At 39.9% G+C, this 19,038-nt stretch overlaps 1 long non-coding RNA gene across 2 annotated transcripts; it reads right to left on the reverse strand.

Annotated features, from left to right (window-relative positions):
• Positions 1 to 741: 741 nt before the first annotated feature.
• On the reverse strand, positions 742 to 6,326 carry LOC144467064 (uncharacterized). 2 transcript variants are annotated; one of them, XR_013493436.1, is made up of 5 exons: positions 6,056 to 6,326; positions 5,195 to 5,313; positions 1,366 to 1,537; positions 1,201 to 1,278; positions 742 to 1,074 (listed from the first exon to the last, which is right to left on the reverse strand). It is a non-coding gene; the product is annotated as an uncharacterized LOC144467064 (long non-coding RNA). The 2 variants fall into 2 exon arrangements; XR_013493435.1 differs by lacking the exons at positions 5,195 to 5,313; positions 6,056 to 6,326 and having other exon boundaries at positions 1,366 to 1,576.
• Between the last annotated feature and the right edge of the window lie 12,712 nt (positions 6,327 to 19,038).

Raw genomic sequence — 19,038 nt, forward strand, 5'->3', positions numbered from 1 at the left:
GTGCACAATAGGGCACAAAAATACTTTCTAGGTGTCCATAAATTTGTCCCTATATCTGCCGTTAATGGTGACATGGGATGGGTACCGTGTGAAGTCAGGTGGAAGGTAAATATGATAAACTTGTGGAATAGAATGCTTGATCTTTGATGATAGAATGGCGAGGAAGATTTTCATGTGGGATCTCTCAGTGGAAGGAGAATGGGCGTTAGAGATATATGATCTGCTTCAGGAGCATGGGCTTCAACATCTCTATAGCAACAGACAGAAAGTGGATGTGGGGGTGTTTAAAGAATTTGCTTTGACAAAATCTAAAAGTAATTGGCTGGATGAAATTAATCATAAACCAAAATTACGCACATACTGTTTGTTTAAAGAAGTGTATGAATGTGAAAGATATGTATAATTTATCTAAGAGCCAAAGATCTGTATGCTCAGTTTTGCTTTGGGATATTACCGCTACATATTGAGACAGGACGCTACAGTAGGACTGAGAAGATCAAAGATTATGTCACTACTGTGAGCTCGGTGAAGTAGAGAATGAAACTCACTTTTTGCTGTATTGTCCATTCTACAATGACCTAAGAGAAACACTCTTTGACAAAGTATTAATACATGTAGGTCTGTCCTAGGATAACCAAATAATTAAATGGTTATTTGATAATCATATATTTGCAATATCCAGTTATATCCATAACGTGTGAAACAGAAGAAAGCAAGCAACTTATGCACACAGATCGTGGCTCTAAAGATTGTCCTTTTTATTTTGTTTTACTTATTTTTATTGATCATTATTTGCAGCTTGCGTATATGTCATGTTTACTACTCTGTTGGCGTGATGGCACAGGAAAATGTTTTGTTTAAAATGTGTCTGCATAATCCCATTAGGGATGGGCTGTCTTGGCAGCCAGACACGAAAATAAAATTTCATTCATTCATTCAACAGTTGTTAATGAAGCCACTTGCAACACACAGAAAAAAAACAGGCAAGTGAAGCAGCCACCAAGATTAACTCCTAGGCTTGAGGCTTCCCGGGGCACAGGTTTAGTCCAGAAGCAGGAGAGTCTCTGGTATCTGCTGGATGTACACAAACAGCAAACAGTTCAATAATGTGCAGCGGTATCATAACGGAGCAGACAGGAGGTGATGTCAGATGAGAATAGGATCCAATACCAGGTGTACCCACGAGGAAAACCAACACACCTGTGAGAAGCCAACTGTAGGTGGGGCGGAACTGATGAGGGGTCGAGGAACCAGTGGTGACAATGAGCAGATGCAGCACTGCACACACAAAGACAGAATGTGCAGCCACACAGCGAGGTAATCCACAGCACAGGAAATCACAGGCAGCAGAACAGGTAAACTCACAACATACGCAGAGCTGATTGGCAATCAGCCCCAGGGAACAGGCAAACAGAAACCAAGAACATGGAAGCAAAGCTCTTGGTTGAGGGCTGAGGGCTGAGGGCTGAGTGGTTTACCAGGGAACAGGCAAAGCAGCAGAGTCAGAGGCAGGTGAGGTCGGCAATGGGAAAGCAGTCTGGGAACACACATCAGAAAGTCTTGCATGGAATGACAAAGACCAATCTGGCTACACTAGTCTGTGAAGCTGGAGTATTTATAGTGGCAGGGAGTAATGAGCCACAGGTGAGCAGAGTTGGCTTGATGAGGTGGGTGTGGTGGACCAAATGACAGGTAATAGCCTGGCAGGTAGGTGTGGTGGAGAGGCAGGGTGTGTATAAATTTACTGAGTTAAGTGTGAGAATGGCACATGCGCACTGTGACACTAACATTAAGTAATGTTATACTATATTTATTCAAACCCGCATTCTTCTTTTTAAACATATTTCTTTCAGTGTGAGGGAAGTGAAACTTATTATCATTACCATATCAAACTGTTAATATACGACAGATAATAGCAATGCTAGTCTGGATCATTCACTTTTGAAATCGGTAACATTACAGGACAGCCAGACAGGACAGCAGCTTTAATTGTTCAGATTTCAGATTTTTCACGTTTCAGATTTAGCAAAAACATACCAACGTAAGTTAGCTGGTTAAAAAAAAGGAAAGAAAGAAAAAATCATCTTGAAAAAAAAAAAAATGGTGTGCTACCTTAGCTTACCTTAACATGAATTTTGGGATGACTTTTCTGCAAATTCATTGTGTTTTTACCAGTGATGCTCAATCCATATGGTTTACAAAGGGTCTCGCTTTCCTTAATATCAATTGTGGAATTTATCCATAAGTCTGATCTTCTCTTTTTCACAGACATTGACATTTCTGTACTGTTACTGAGACGACATGCAGCAAAGGCATGCTAGTTGACTTTCCAGCCCGGGCCCATGTACTGCTACCAGCTGGCCAATAGAGTGCCCCAGGAATAAGCCCTTAAAGCCAGATACTGTATAAGTTAGCATTGTAGCACTCCCAGTTCCCTCAAGTCAGAGATAATGGGTTTTTTGAATGGGTTTCTGATTAGATGTCTGAAATAAGGACTGTGGTTAACAAAAGCTTAAGAGACTCTCATGTTTTGTTCTACGACGTAAAATACATCAGTAAATATCCCACTGTGAATTTTGATGCTTTCATGTGTCTTAAAAAGGGCAGTTGCAAACAATTGGCTAAATGAGACTACAGAATGCAGTGTTTCCCCTATATGCAACTAGCACTGGCACACCGCCACTGAGTAAAGCATATAAGAGGAGAGGGCTCCGTCTTATCTCTTCATAAACTAAAGTTATATTATTTTGCGCGACAGACGCTTCATATTATAACATAACAATATACTATTTATTGTGTTATGTCATCGTGTCATTTCTGTCTCTACATGGTCACGCGTTAACAATTCTCCTCTGCTCACAGCGTTCTGCCTTGATGCACACACAGACACGTTCGCGCACACACACACAGGTGAGCACGCTAGAGCATGGCTCGGGCCGCATTTTCCTGACTAAACCCGACCTGAGCCCAGCACAGTTTGTTAACTGACATAGTTATTGTTATGGAATGTGTGTAAATAACCATCAACAGACTGCTTTTACACACAGACAAACACACTGCTCGCACAGCAGTGCCGCTCACTCGGTTGGAGCAGAGCCTGTGTTGCGTTCAGGCATTGTCACGTAAATAACAACTGCCAGCACTTAAATAGGTCATTTATTATGTTCAATAAAATTGTATTTTCCTAAATCTTGAGACACCTCATATGTAAGCTAGACAGACATTTCACCTGCTCATTATTGTGCAGAAATGTACTCTATGTATTTAGTCCTAAATAGCCCTTCTGGTGCAAGTACATACATAGAAACATCCCAGCAGACTGTGCTTTGCAAGCGTACAAAAAGTTTTGCGCGTGTGAAATTTTTTTTTCATGCGCGTGCTTCACCTCCGCTGCTACAACTCCATCCTAGTGGAAACACCGGAGGTCATCACGCCAAACGTGGGTTAACAGCCTTGTTGTGGTTCTGACGTTAAGTCATGCACAGTGTTTGTTTATTAACTAATGTTAACTTTTAACTTCTTGCAATTACATTTCGGCTTCAAAAATACTGACAGTAGTAGATTCACATTCTGTCTTAGTTTTCATCATCACAACCATCTTGTTTTCATCAATGAGAAAATGTTGTTGACCAATACTATAAAGAAAATTATTCATCAGTGAAATTAATGCTGCACTAGACCTTTGAAAAATCGGCTTTGCTGACCATTGTCAGGAGGGGGATATCGGGCCCAAAATCGTCTTGAGCCCTGTAATGTGTAATGTATAATGTTTGCATAAACACAGTCTGAGATAGATCAGTGGAATAGTGTGAAACCACTGGCAGGAATGTATTCATTGGAATATGTAAATAATTAAGGGACTGTTCATTGTTTGTTAGAGGAGGGGGGTTGCTGAGGAGTGACCTCTTTTTTGTTGTTCTTTATCATGACCCTACCTGAAGCCTCAAATATTTTTCCTTGAGCCTCCCTGAGTGACTGGGGGAAAATGCATGACTCTTCCTTCCAACATAAATCGACCCTAAACATACTAAACTACATGTGCACAGTGACCATTTCCCAGATAAACTGCACACAACAGTGGCAGTAGCCAGTAAACTAGCGTGGTGGAAGTTATTATTATTATTATTTTAAAAACGTACCCTTTCATATTTTAAAGTTAAGAGTTTTAAGTTGAAAAGAAAATCCTGGAATTTAAAAACACAATTGGTTTTTCCACTCTTGTTATGCACAAGAGCACAGAATTTGATTTTTTCTTTTATTTTAAGAGTTGATGAAGAGTTTTAATGAAATATCACTATTTCAAGCTTAGATATGGTTGTTTTCTGATGGCATGTGTTTCTCTCACATGATGTGTTCAAGGACCATTGGAAATATGAAATTCTGGCAAAAACTTTTAAGAGTGATTTTGGTTAATTTAAAGAAAACATGCCCTTCAAACCCACTGGCAGGTTTTGGTGTTCCGGTGGTGTTTCAAATAAATACAAAATACAACCATTTAAAGTTGTATGTCCCTCCTTTAAGCCGAAATAAAAAAACACTGGTCCCTCCCCAGTGCTTAAAAACATATTTGACTCCCTAGTTTTGCACCACCCCCTCCAACCTCATAAATAATTAACAGTCCAATTTTACAATGTGGAACTGGTTTTAAAATAGGTGTGAGAATGAAAAGTGGCCTTGACTTTAAGCAGGGTTTATAGTTGTTTTTGTTTTTTTTTTCATCTATTTATTTAAACAGGGACAGTACATATTGATGAACATTAAATGTAAATATGTAGGATTATAGCCAATGGCTAATTTCCATCCTCAGTCCATTGGCAGGTAGATGTTTAACTAATCAAAAATAAAAACAAAACAACAATGACAAATAAACAAACATATAGCAAACAGTAGTACGGACACGATAGACCAAGAATTGGGGGACCAGTTGAAAGTGCTTTAGTGCTAAATTAAAGTGCGATGTGCTAAGTGCTCGAGGGCTAAGGTGCGATGGTTTTTAAGGGGTAATATTATTGCACATTGCCCATGTTAAAGTGCTAATTGAATTGCACACTGCCTGATTGCACAGGTTTATAAAGTGCTAGTTTATATTGCACAATGCCCTATAGCACATACAAATGTGTGTGCAGGTATTATTGCACTTAAATTAGCATACATAGATGTATTTATGTACACACAATTACACTGAGTTACTTACATTCTGTGTTGAATCAACACCATTCCTGCACCGTAGGCCCTGTGTAGACAAGTAGCCTACAGCGTAGCTTGATGCACCTCCCCAGAAATGTAACTGCACGTCATGGTGATGCGGACCTCCTATTTATTTTTGTGCAGAGAAAACCATTTCCCTCAGTTGAAACACAACTTTTATTTACTTTTATTTTACAGGTAAGAAACAATCAATTGTGAAAATAAAGCCCCCACAAAATAGCATTTTAAGTCCTCTCTGTGATTTATCCAGGCTTCATATGAGTAGAGCACAAACTAGCTGCTAGCTGCTATGCTAATTTATACAATGTAAAATGTCATAGGCTTATGCTAATAACTTTAGCATGTTGTATATACGGGGAAGCTGTGTTCAGTATAGGACAGTTGTTTTGTTGGTGAACCTTGTGAGTTGTAATGGGGCCAAATTCTATAATTTTACCTTTGTTAAATGTTGCTGATGCTAATAGCAATAGCAATAGCAATAGCTAGACTAACTTAGCCTATACAATATAAAATGCCACAGGCCTTTGCTAATAACATTAGCATGTTATATTTGTGGGGAAAATAGTGAAGCCAGTTTGTGCACTTGTGTTTAAAATTGTCACTATTAAACCATGTTTAATTTTGTGTTTTTACTAAATCAAACTCACTAAACAGAAACCCCACTGCTGATGGGCCTTTTGGAGGTGTAACTGCAGAGTGACACAGATACAACAAGTATAAATGCTTGCAATGGCAAAGGTCACGTGCATAGGCTACAGTGTAGGCTCTGAGGAGAGCTGACGCACAATTATACATCTACCTTTAGTCATCAACATTTCATAGATAATAGACTGAATGTAAAGGTCACCTCCTTCGTCAGCTGTTTCTCCCTTTGTGTTGTCTTCTTCCCCTGATAGGCTTGTTCCTCCAATGAGTCCTGCTGATCTTAGCCGGTGATGACGAGTGTGATAACATGATCTCATTTCAAGCAAGAACACTCAGAAATGGACTTCTCCAGGCCAAAACTTTAAAAGCAACTTACTACTTACTATTAAGGGGTTGGTGCTTTGATCTCTGTTGCGGCTATCTGCCTGGAAGTGTGACAGCGGCCGTGCTGCTCCGTGTGCGTAACGGCGGGCGCGCGTGCTGCTTCATGCGCGTGGCGGCGGGCGCGCGTGCTGCTCCACGGTGCGCCTCAACAGGTGAGAGCAATCAGACTAATTAGCAGCACACACCTTGAGCTCAGAACAATAAACGACACACCAGTCATTCGGCTGTGTGCAACGGAGCTGAGGACAGCAGACACATTCACTAAAGAAGCACTTCACAGATCAAACGCATGGGAAAAGGACTCAAACCAAAAGGGCTACCGGTGAGCTCATGTTAACTGGACTGTGGCTGTGACTCTGGCTGTGTTGAAGTATTTTATTTGGGCAAATGAATTGTGCTGTCTGTTACTGATTGAGTTTAACATTGTTTATGTGGGTAGAGTTTAAAGTTAGCAGCTGTCCTTGTAATTGGCTAAAATATTTAGATATTTAATTTGTGCCTATTTCGGTTCTTTGGGTTACCTACCTTATTTATCATGAAATATGTTTAATTTGTAAAGCAAATAGTGTCCCAATTAGTTTGCTCAAAACCTTGTTTAAATAGATAAATTAAAGTGCACAAATAGGCTAGTATTTAAAATATAGCAAATTTTGCTTTAACATTCGAAGGGAAAATATTTAATTTATGTATAAAAATAAAAGTATTTCTGTTCAAAAATTGTGTTAAAATCTACAGTAAAATCAATTTAAAATACTAGGTTTCACTTAAGTTAAAAAGTGAGTGTTTAGATTAAAATTGTGATAAAAATACATGTCATATCTAAAGTCTGTATGAAATCTGTATAAAATTTAGGTTAAAACATAAGGTAAAATGGGTTAATTTAAAAGTAAATGGTTCTAAAAGTAGAACTAGGTTTCTGTTTATACAATGCCTAATTTTACACATTACTTACCTGGATTGATTTATAATATATAATGAAATAATAGTTAATGAATGTTTAAAATATACTTTTACCTAATTAAATGCACTTACCTGAAAAATGTGTTTAAATGTACTTACCTTGTTTGATGGAAAATGCTGAATTTTATTCACATTGGTTTTATTCTTTTGTGTTTAAAGGTTTTTCACCTTCCTTGTTACTGGTTAAAAAAACTGAAGAATGAGTGAAATCCTGTGTCTGGTCAAGTCCTTCCTTTTTCAAGTGTGGGAAGCCATGGCGTTTTAAATACACTTGACAATCTCTTTAACAAAAAGCAAAAAGAAAAGAAAACTTCTTTTGATATCATTGTTGGATTTCTGGTTAATGGAGGTTTGACATCAGAGAGTTTCAGGTCTGAGTCCATAAATTGTCTTCTCAGATGAATACACTTCTCGTGGGAGGAGATCGAATCATATTTTTTTTCTTGTGTTTGAATGAAGTGTACAATTAATTGAAATGCCGTGAGAGTGAAATGTAGTAACAGTTTGCGGTCCATGAGAACGAGGCCAGAGCCAACATCAAAGCTGATATGTTTTGGACATATTATTATCTGCATAATAAGGTTTTTTTTTTTCTCCAGTAGAGTTGACTCAAGTGATAACACACACGCACACACCTGATGGTGTGAGTATCCCTTTCTATCAGCCAACCTAATATCATACTTTCACTGTGATTCACCCCCTCTAGTTCAGCTGGGCTCATATCATATTTAAAGTCGCTATGATTGAGTCCCCCCCCCCCCCCCCGTTGATGGCATATTTCTCATTTAGGTTAAATCAAAGAGACGTGGTGTCAGACCTAACCACTGCTCATTACCATCATCGCAGGAGTACAGGGAACAATTTACCTGTGGAGAGGTGGTAATGCTGAATGAAAATAGGCCGAGCAGGAGCTGAAATGATATTTTTAATTATGTAGCACCTCGCCCACCGTTCCCATGCTGCTACCCAAGCCTCCAACACCCAAACCTCATTTCAATATTTGCGTCTCATCAGACAGAGGGGAAAAGGAAGAGCATTTGAGGGGTGGAGGAGGACCTGTTCAGACGGAGGGTGGTGAATGTCTCCACACAGCGACCTTGGCACAAACAAAACAGCAGCAGTCGCAGCATCACACAAAGTTGACATTGTGTTGATTATCTGCCTAAGCAGGTGCTGCCAGCTCATTTTCCTATTCACTAACACACTCTAAGGCTTTCAATCAAAGCTTAATTCTCATCTAGACAACAGAGTGGAAGCGCTGCTGGGTCCTTCTGTTGGTCACAATACAGGTGCTCTTTGGATACTTCAGGTATTTTGCACTTATTCCTCAGGTGAAGGGCTCATTGCATGGGTCAAACAGTCGCAGTAAAAAATCAAAAACTGCAAGGCTCCTTCAAAAACACACCAAGGCACACTGTAAAGTCTGTAAAGTTAAAATGCCTTTATTTTACATGGCAAAATGAATCAAAAAAGAGTTAAAAAATGACCAACGCGTATCGACCAACATAGGTCTTCATCAGGGTCAGACAGGAGTAACTTGCACACCTATGCTGTGTTACACTGATGAGTTCAGTAGGCGAGAAGTTCCCTGTTAAGGCACACACCCACTGGCCAGACACCAAGTGTATCCAAGTGAAAAAATGAGGGTGGGGAACCAAAAAAAAAAACAAAGAAGAGAAACGTAAAAAAAAAAAAAAAAAAAGGAGAAGGAAAACAAAACTAGGGAGGAAGGGGAATGAAAAGAAGTGGAAAAGTGAGAAAAGGGAATAAATGTAATGTGGCTATCAATTCAGGATGGACCTGATCACTTCTTTTTGTACACATGGTAAATTCCTGCTAATTACCTATCAACCATAGCTATCAACAGTTCCACATTCTACATATGTCAACACTTTTACATAATTCATTTGGAAGGATCTGCAACGCCAACTGATGGAAATGTTGAATAAGGCAAAAGCAGAACACTGGATCACAGAGAATGAACATACTTTCCTACTAGAAAAAAATCCAAGACTGCCTTGTTTTTACATGTTGCCAAAGATTCATAAAAATTTACTAAATCCACCTGGCAGACCTATCATTAGCGGAAATGGCTCAATTTTGGAGCCAATTTCAAAATTTATTGATCACCACATCAAACCTTTTATTTTAACTTTACAGTCTTACATTCAGGACACTACTCAAGTGTTAAATAAGATTGATGAAATAAAAAAATATTGGAGATGCATATATGATCACAATGGATGTGGAATCATTATACACGAATATTGATCATAAAGAAGGTTTAGAAGCCATTCAACATTTCCTACAAATGAGAGATGAGCCATTTCCTCCAACAGATTTTATTGTTGAACTCACAAGATGGACATTGGAGAATAATACATTTCTCTTTCAGGAACAGCTTTACAGACAGACACGGGGCACAGCAACGGGCGTAACCTATGCCCCATCGTATGCCAACCTGTTTCTAGGAGTGTGGGAAGATAAATTCATTTGGAGCTCTGTCAATCCCTATCTGGATAAAATAAAATGGTTTGGACGATACATAGATGATTTGATATTCTTTATGCAATGTGAAGAACACGAAGTACTTGATTTTCATAAATATTTGAACAATACCAACAAGAGTTTGAAACTATCTCTGGAATACAGCAAGAAGGACATCAATTTCCTAGATTTAAGAATCATGAAAACAGATGATGGTGATCTACACACAACCATTTACAGAAAAGTCACAGATCGGAATACGATCTTAAGGGCTAACAGTTTCCATCCCAAGACCCTTATAGATAACATTCCATTTGGTCAGTTCCAGCGACTAAGACGTGTCTGTGACACAGAGGAAGAATTTGATGACAAGGCTATAGATATGGCAAACCGTTTCACTGAGCGAGGATACAAAAAGAATACAGTGGAAAAATCTCTTCAAAGAGCAAAGTCCTTAAATAGAAAACAGTTGCTCCAAACGAAAAAGAAAACACCTCAGTCATCAAATATATTTTGTTACACAATACAGTAAACAAGCATTTCAAATAAGGAATATCATTAAATGCAACTGGAATATTCTTCAGAGTGACACATCTCTCCAACCACTGTTCAAAGAACCACCAATGTTCTCATTCAATCGTGCACCAACTCTGAGAGACAGAGTGGTACAGAGCTACCTTCCTCCTCCCCCACGAACGACCTGGCTACAAACGCCACGAGGAACTTTCCGATGTGGTAGTTGTAATCATTGTGAAAATGTGGTAAAAATCAATCATTTTCAAGATGACAGTACATGCCGCATATACCATATGAGACATTTTGCAAACTGTAACACCACATACGTTATTTACAAACTGGAATGTCCATGTGGTTGTTTTTACATTGGACGAACAAAAAGAAGGTTGAGAGACAGAGTTGCAGAACATAAGAATGCCATTCGCACAAAGAATCTTGATTATGCCATGGCATTACATTATGTGGAAGCTGGACATGACAACCCAAATACACTGAAGGTCATAGTGTTGGAAGTGGTTGAAAAGGACATCAGAGGAGGTGATCGCTTAAAAAGGCTCCTTCAACGTGAAACCTTTTGGATCGTGCAACTAAAAGCAACGAAATACCCTGGCCTCAATGATGACATTGATTTTTCTCCCTTTTTGTAAAAATGTTAATGAAATGAATTATGTAAAAGTGTTGACATATGTAGAATGTGGAACTGTTGATAGCTATGGTTGATAGGTAATTAGCAGGAATTTACCATGTGTACAAAAAGAAGTGATCAGCCCTGCGTTCCAATACCCATACTACCATACTATTTAGTATGCCAGAAAAAGACAGATGCAGTATGCCAAAAGTACCAGGATGTTCTACTACATCCGGTCACATTTCGCAGTATGCATGTCAGCATACTTCTTTGGCCATTCTGACCCACAATCCTTTGTGCAGCGGAAGTTACGTCACACTGAGCTGCGTGTACAACCAACGCCCACACTTCTTTCATACATGGTTTATTTAATTTGAGATACTAAGACACTACATATTAGGACTGCAATGATCTGATTATATACTGTCACATATCATACAGTTTTGCAAGAACACGGTTACAACATTCAACTTTTACTGTGATTGTAGTATAATCAGTGTTAGGGTTCAACTATGACTACAATATAGAAGATTCTACCAGTACAGGCAGTGGTGTAAGTGTGGTATAAATAATGAATGAATATGACTAAATATGAATACACTATGGGCCAGGTATGAGCAGTATAGACTAGTAAATATATGAATAGTAAAAGTCAAACACATATTAAGTAATGTAGTAAGAATGTGCAGGTATGTTACACTACAAATAAAAGTAATGTGAATGTAAGGCTGCCTCATGTGCAGACAGAATATAGTGCCAGCAGCTGCACAGCTGTAAATATATTTAACAACAAACATCTGCCAGCAACAGAGAGCTGTGTGTGAAGGGGGTTAATATGCCTACTGGTGACTAGTTCAATAGACAGGTCACTAATAATAGGCTTGGGACTGTTTATTAGAAACAACAACATACATGACAACATAACAGCAACAGAGCTCTCTGGCACCTCCAACGGTATGCACAGCTCTGGCGGGCTCGACGAGAGGAGATTTGCTGCATCTCCGAAGTACAACAACATAAAATATTCAAATGTGGCGCTACGGACGGCGGCGGAAGTGAGCAAGAGGGTCGGAGTTCAGGGAGCGATGTGATGGCGGATGTAGTGTGTCCCAATAGTATGCATACTGCATGCATACTGCATACTACACTACATACTTTTTAAGGGCAGCTGCAGTACATACTAAAAGTATATAGGAGAAGTATGCGATTTGGAACGCAGGGCAGGTCCATCCTGAATTGATAGCCACATTACATTTATTCCCTTTTCTCACTTTTCCACTTCTTTTCATTCCCCTTCCTCCCTAGTTTTGTTTCTTCTCCTCTTTTTTTTTTTTTTTAAATTATTATTATTATTATTATTTATTTTTTTACATTTCTCTTTTCTTCTTTGTGTTTTTTTTTTTTTTTGTTCCCCACCCTCATTTTTTCACTTGGATACACTTGGTGTCTGGCCAGTGGGTGTGTGCCTTAACAGGGAACTTCCCGCCTACTGAACTCATCAGTGTAACACAGCATAGGTGTGCAAGTTACTCCTGTCTGACCCTGATGAAGACCTATGTTGGTCGATACGCGTTGGTCATTTTTTAACTCTTTTTTGATTCATTTTGCCATGTAAAATAAAGGCATTTTAACTTTACAGACTTTACAGTGTGCCTTGGTGTGTTTTTGAAGGAGCCTTGCATTTTTTGATTTTTTACTGCGACTGTTTGACCCATGCAATGAGCCCTTCACCTGAGGAATAAGTGCTTAATTCTCATCTACTTCTGGTTTGCACTGGTTTTCATTGTAGAGGCTGAAGCTGTTGTGAGATCAGGTGTCAGTGAAGCCAGCAACTAAAGCTAGGAACAAGAATTGTCTTCAGGCTTCAGAACGAATCACAGAAATTAAAAAACACTTTGAAAAATTAGCTCTATGTACCATACTTTTCAACATCTTGTCCTTTTTCCAATCTGGATCATTTAAGGCACCATTAGGAGCAGTGTTGGGGGTAACATGCTACAAAAGTAACTCATTACAGTAATTTTTTTTTTATGTTTTAGCAGTAACAAACTAGCCTAATATAAAGCGTTCCCAACAGGATTTGGGTGATGTTATTACATTTACAATGTCACATAATGTGTTACCTATGGAGGACTGGAACTGCCAATTAAAAATAAATACATAAATAATAAATGAGTCAATTAAATATGCCATTAAATTGCACCAAAATGCATAAAAAAATAAATGTAGGCATTAATTAACTGATAAAATGTGTCTTTTCTTTTTACGTTCACATTCCCACACACATTCTTTGTACATTTATAGTCCTTCACACATTTAATACAATTTATACATTCCTTCCTGAATTCTTTTCACATTTACATTTCTTCATGCATGCAGAATGAATGCATGAAGAAATGAGGGGGCTGTCCAAAGTGTGTCATGGGGTGAACTTTTTGCCTATTGGTTGATCGACACCTGAGTGCATGGATCGACTATACATGCCTTGCTCCCCACAGCCACAGCCAGCTTAGAGGAAACCTCAGAGGACTGTGATGGCTGGGGCCGCTGTACGCTCGGTCTCTGAACTTCTCAGAGAGGCAGCAGACATGTTGGAGGAGTTGGAGCGCGGTAAGTATGAAATGTGATGTTTTTTCTTGCGTCCGTTGAAGATTTCTTGACTTACTTTCTTCATACACAGCTTCCACTGCGGACGCAACGCATGGAGGGGAGGGGAGGCGGAGGAGCACAAGCACCTGTAAGTTTGCTAACACTCAGCTCTCAGGGGTTTCATTTCCACTAGCACAGTTTAGTTAAGCTAGCCCATGGATTAACCAAACTATGGTGCTGTAACTAACTACACTATGCTGAGAACACAAATAAAAAAAATGTTAGTTGAGACCTTCTCTGTAATGGTTCATGTACATTGTATGTAATCAGTTTCTGCAAATCCACGACTTCTAGAACGCATGTGAAAAATTTTTTTTTCAGAGCACAAACTGTATAATTTGCTGAAAGTGGAACAAAACATGTAGAATACAGTGACCAACGCCACTACAGATCCGCGTAGTTGTGTCTCCATGGTTTCAGTTTACTTCTCCTAACTCGTAAGCGCATCCAGTCGCTTTTGCATCTTTTCTTGGTCAGTCGTCATGACTCTCCGCAAGTATTGCGGCATTTGGACCGAAAACAAATGTGTGTAAACGCGAACCTTAAGAACTGAAATGTATCAATTTTGCAGGTGTGGACCAAGACAGCGCACTAATATGTGTGAAAGCACCACAGTTGGGTTAATCCATGGGTTAGCTTAGCTAACCTGTGCTCGAGGAAATGAAACCCCCAAGAGCTTAGCGTTAGCAAACTTACAGGTGCTCGTGCTCCTCTGACTTCCCGCCCCTCCATGCGTTGCATCCGCAGTGGATGTTGTGTATGAAGAAAGTAAGTCAAGAAATCTTCAACAGACGCAAGAAAAAAACATCACATTTCAGTATTTCATACTTACCGCGCTCCAACTCCTCCAGTGTTGTCGTTCGCGAACGAATCGTTCAAAAGAATGAATCTGCGTGCTGGCTGGGAGTGGAACTGCCGATTTGGTCCGTGCGAATGATGAATCACTCATGAGGCAGCCAGGGTGCAGGGAGGGACTGCCTACAGCGTGATGAATCACTCGGTGAACGAATCACTCGGTGAATGACGTAACCCCGATCCCTGAGGGATTCAAATCATTTCTTCTCAGTAATACACTTTCAGAGGAACCATTTTCTCCAAGCTAACGGCTAATGTAGCCAGGAGTCAAGCCACATGAACACAATCACACACCTCCCCATTGTTTTAACAGACTTAGTTTCCGGATAAACAAACTGAAAACGTTAGGCTGGCCAGTAATGAGACTTACCAATGCAGGGCAGACGCAGCAGCAGCTCAGCTGTGTATCAGTTCAGTGAGTCGGACTACACAGTACACAGTCAGGGCTCCTCCTGCCAAGCACTGAACGATTCGGTGAACGAATCTTTTGAACGAATCTTTTTAATGAACTGATTCTAGTGATTCAGTAACATCTAAAGAACTGCTTTGCCCATCACTAAACTCCTCCAACCTGTCTGCATTTCAGTCACATTTCAGTATTTCATACTTACCATGCTCCAACTCCTCCAACCTCTCTGCTGCCTCTCTGAGAAGTTCAGAGACCGAGCCTCTAGCGGCCCCAGCCATCACAGTTCTCTGAGGTTCACTCTAAGCTGGCTGTGGCTGTGGGGAGCAAGGCATGTATAGTCGATCCATGCACTCAGGTGTCAATCAACCAATAGGCAAAAAGTTCACCCCATGACACACTTTGGACAGCCCTCTCATTTGCATTTACATTTCTTCATGCCTTTCTGCATGCATGAAGAAATGTAAATGTGAAAAGAATTCAGGAAGGAATGTAAATGTATAAATTGTATTAAAGGGCCAGTGTGTAAAATGGGTTGAAAACAGTGACATCAGTGGTCAAATTCTAGATTGCAGGGCTCACTCGCTCACCCCTCCCGTCGGGTAAACGACGGTGGCCTCGTAGGGACAAAAAGCCTTGCGCAGACATGAGTTTTTCAGGAGTAGGTCTATCTAGCGACGAGGTGAATGTTTATTTAGAAATCTAAACCATGTTACGATATTGTAATGAATCACTCATGGGCAGGAGACCAGAGGAGCGTTCGGGGAAAAGGCCAGTTTATTTGAGCTCTCCAAAAACTCCGGTAACACTCCACGGGGTAGCACGTAAAAGACTCCGTCCCAAACTCTGACTCTTATAGCGTAACACACACACTTCATACACACATACTTGTTTACAATACCTAGCGGGGACCCCCCCTCCCCTCTCTGCTCCACCAATCTCCAGCCCGCACACTGACTGACAGCATAGCCTGTAAACAGAGCTCAGCTGTTTATTTAGCCTAGCAATATCTCCGGACTATAGTAGCTGCAATGGACGACTTTGAACGCGATTTTGAAGCGTTTCTTGTAGCGGACACAGACCCAGAGCCATACCTGTTTGAGCCGGAGCATACAGATGAGAGCCGGAGTACACTGAGCGGGCGAGAAGAGAGGCTGAATCCTCCGCTCCCATTTTGCTGCACAGAATGGGATTCGGTGCTACCATCGTTGGGGAGATATCATCAGGAGGAAAAGCGCCGCAGAGAGTGCATCACAAGGAGTGAAGTTGCGTCTTCTTTTCCTCGCAGATGACAGTTCGGGTTCATTCTCTCCTGTTGCGTGGTAAGTGTGGTCCATTCCCAAACTTTATAACTAAAAAAACTTTTCACTACTCTCTATCGACGAACTACTAACACTCTCTACTGTTTCCTCCTCCTCCTTCCTTCCTCCTGCTGTCTTCGTTGGTTTATTTATACAAGCGAAACGCGTTCTCTGGCTGGCTGGATTGTCTGCTCGGGCTGCCTTACATACATGGCGGCGCAAGATGGCAACCTCTCTAAAGCAAGGCCCTTGAGAGATATACAGTACAGGCCAAAAGTTTGGACACACCTTCTCATTCAATGCGTTTTCTTTATTTTCATGACTATTTACATTGTAGATTCTCACTGAAGGCATCAAAACTATGAATGAACACATGTGGAGTTATGTACTTAACAAAAAAAGGTGAAATTACTGAAAACATGTTTTATATTCTAGTTTCTTCAAAATAGCCACCCTTTGCTCTGATTACTGCTTTGCACACTCTTGGCATTCTCTCGATGAGCTTCAAGAGGTAGTCACCTGAAATGGTTTCCACTTCACAGGTGTGCCTTATCAGGGTTAATTAGTGGAATTTCTTGCTTTATCAATGGGGTTGGGACCATCAGTTGTGTTGTGCAGAAGTCAGGTTAATACACAGCCGACAGCCCTATTGGACAACTGTTAAAATTCATATTATGGCAAGAACCAATCAGCTAACTAAAGAAAAACGAGTGGCCATCATTACTTTAAGAAATGAAGGTCAGTCAGTCCGGAAAATTGCAAAAACTTTAAATGTGTCCCTAAGTGGAGTCGCAAAAACCATCAAGCGCTACAACGAAACTGGCACACATGAGGACCCACCCAGGAAAGGAAGACCAAGAGTCACCTCTGCTTCTGAGGATAAATTCATCCGAGTCACCAGCCTCAGAAATCACAAGTTAACAGCAGCTCAGATCAGAGACCAGATGAATGCCACACAGAGTTCTAGCAGCAGACCCATCTCTAGAACAACTGTTAGGAGGAGACTGCGCCAATCAGGCCTTCATGGTCAAATAGCTGCTAGGAAACCACTGCTAAGGAGAGGCAACAAGCAGAAGAGATTTGTTTGGGCCAAGAAACACAAGGAATGGACATTAGACCAGTGGAAATCTGTGCTTTGGTCTGATGAGTCCAAATTTGAGATCTTTGGTTCCAACCGCCGTGTCTTTGTGAGACGCAGAAAAGGTGAACGGATGGATTCCACATGCCTGGTTCCCACTGTGAAGCATGGAGGAGGAGGTGTGATGGTGTGGGGGTGTTTTGCTGGTGACACTGTTGGGGATTTATTCAAAATTGAAGGCACACTGAACCAGCATGGCCACCACAGCATCCTGCAGCGACATGCCATCCCATCCGGTTTGCGTTTAGTTGGACGATCATTTATTTTTCAACAGGACAATGACCCCAAACACACCTCCAGGCTGTGTAAGGGCTATTTGACCAAGAAGGAGAGTGATGGAGTGCTGCGGCAGATGACCTGGCCTCCACAGTCACCGGACGTGAACCCAATCGAGATGGTTTGGGGTGAGCTGAACCGCAGAGTGAAGGCAAAGGGGACAACAAGTGCTAAACACCTCTGGGAACTCCTTCAAGACTGTTGGAAAACCATTTCAGGTGACTACCTCTTGAAGCTCATGGAGAGAATGCCAAGAGTGTGCAAAGCAGTAATCAGAGCAAAGGGTGGCTATTTTGAAGAAACTAGAATATAAAACATGTTTTCAGTTATTTCACCTTTTTTTGTTAAGTACATAACTCCACATGTGTTCATTCATAGTTTTGATGCCTTCAGTGAGAATCTACAATGTAAATAGTCATGAAAATAAAGAAAACGCATTGAATGAGAAGGTGTGTCCAAACTTTTGGCCTGTACTGTATATATATATATATATATGTGTGTGTGTATGTATGTGTATATATATATATATATATATATATAAAATATATATAAAGCATAATTATAAGGCTACAAAAACCAAATGAATTTTATTTTATAGTGATTATACACTTATATAAACATATTAATGGGTAGAATATTCAGATTCAGATTTGACAATAAACCATGCCAAATATTACACACTGGCCCTTTAAATGTCTGAAGGAATGTAAATGTACAAAGAGTGTGTGAAGGACTGTAAATGTATGAACAAGTGTAAATGTATAAAGAATGAGTGAAGGAATGTAAATGTTAAAATGTGTGCAGGAATGTGAATGTAAAAAAAAGACTAATTTTATAAGTTAATTAGTCATAGTGACTGACTCACACGGCATTCAGATTGTTTTGCTAACCTCAACATTTGTTTATTGTGTTTCATATCATAGGCCCACAAATATTGATCCATATCTCATAATGATTAGCCTAGACTTTGATCCTCTGCCTGACCCTCCCTTTGTCCAAGGCTATTCATTTATTTAAAAAGGTTTAGGCTATTTACTTGCTCTATATCATCGCGCTATTATTAATATAAGTAGTTGATTTTAATACAAAGTGGTAAGCACTGTATGTGAATGCATGAACGGGTCAGACATGTGCAGCACTAGATTTGAAATGAACTGTAATAAACTGGAGCTTCTGTACTTCTGACTAGCTGCTGTAACAACATGACCCTCATCCATTTAAAATGAACATTAGTTCTTCTGTGTGCATTTTGGTCAAAGTACCACAAATGTACTGTAATAAGAAACTTATTACTCTACACAGAGAGTAATATTGTAAAGTAACTTTAAAAGTAACTGTAAAATTAAGGTAACTGGTAATATGTAATATATATGTATTATATTACTTTACTGCATTACTCCCTGAGTAAAGCAACTCAATTACTTTAAAAGTACTTTCAACATTACTCCCTGAGAAAAGTAACTCAAGCACTTTTAAAGTACTTTTGAGTATTCTACATTTCCTGTTGGGCAATGGACCACACAGGGTGCTAAGCCTACATTTTTTTGTCTCCAAAATTAAAGTTATGGACCACTTGCCCTTCACT

Source organism: Epinephelus lanceolatus, chromosome 15 (genome assembly GCF_041903045.1).
Source record: "Epinephelus lanceolatus isolate andai-2023 chromosome 15, ASM4190304v1, whole genome shotgun sequence".
In the NCBI taxonomy this organism is placed as follows: domain Eukaryota; kingdom Metazoa; phylum Chordata; class Actinopteri; order Perciformes; family Serranidae; genus Epinephelus; species Epinephelus lanceolatus.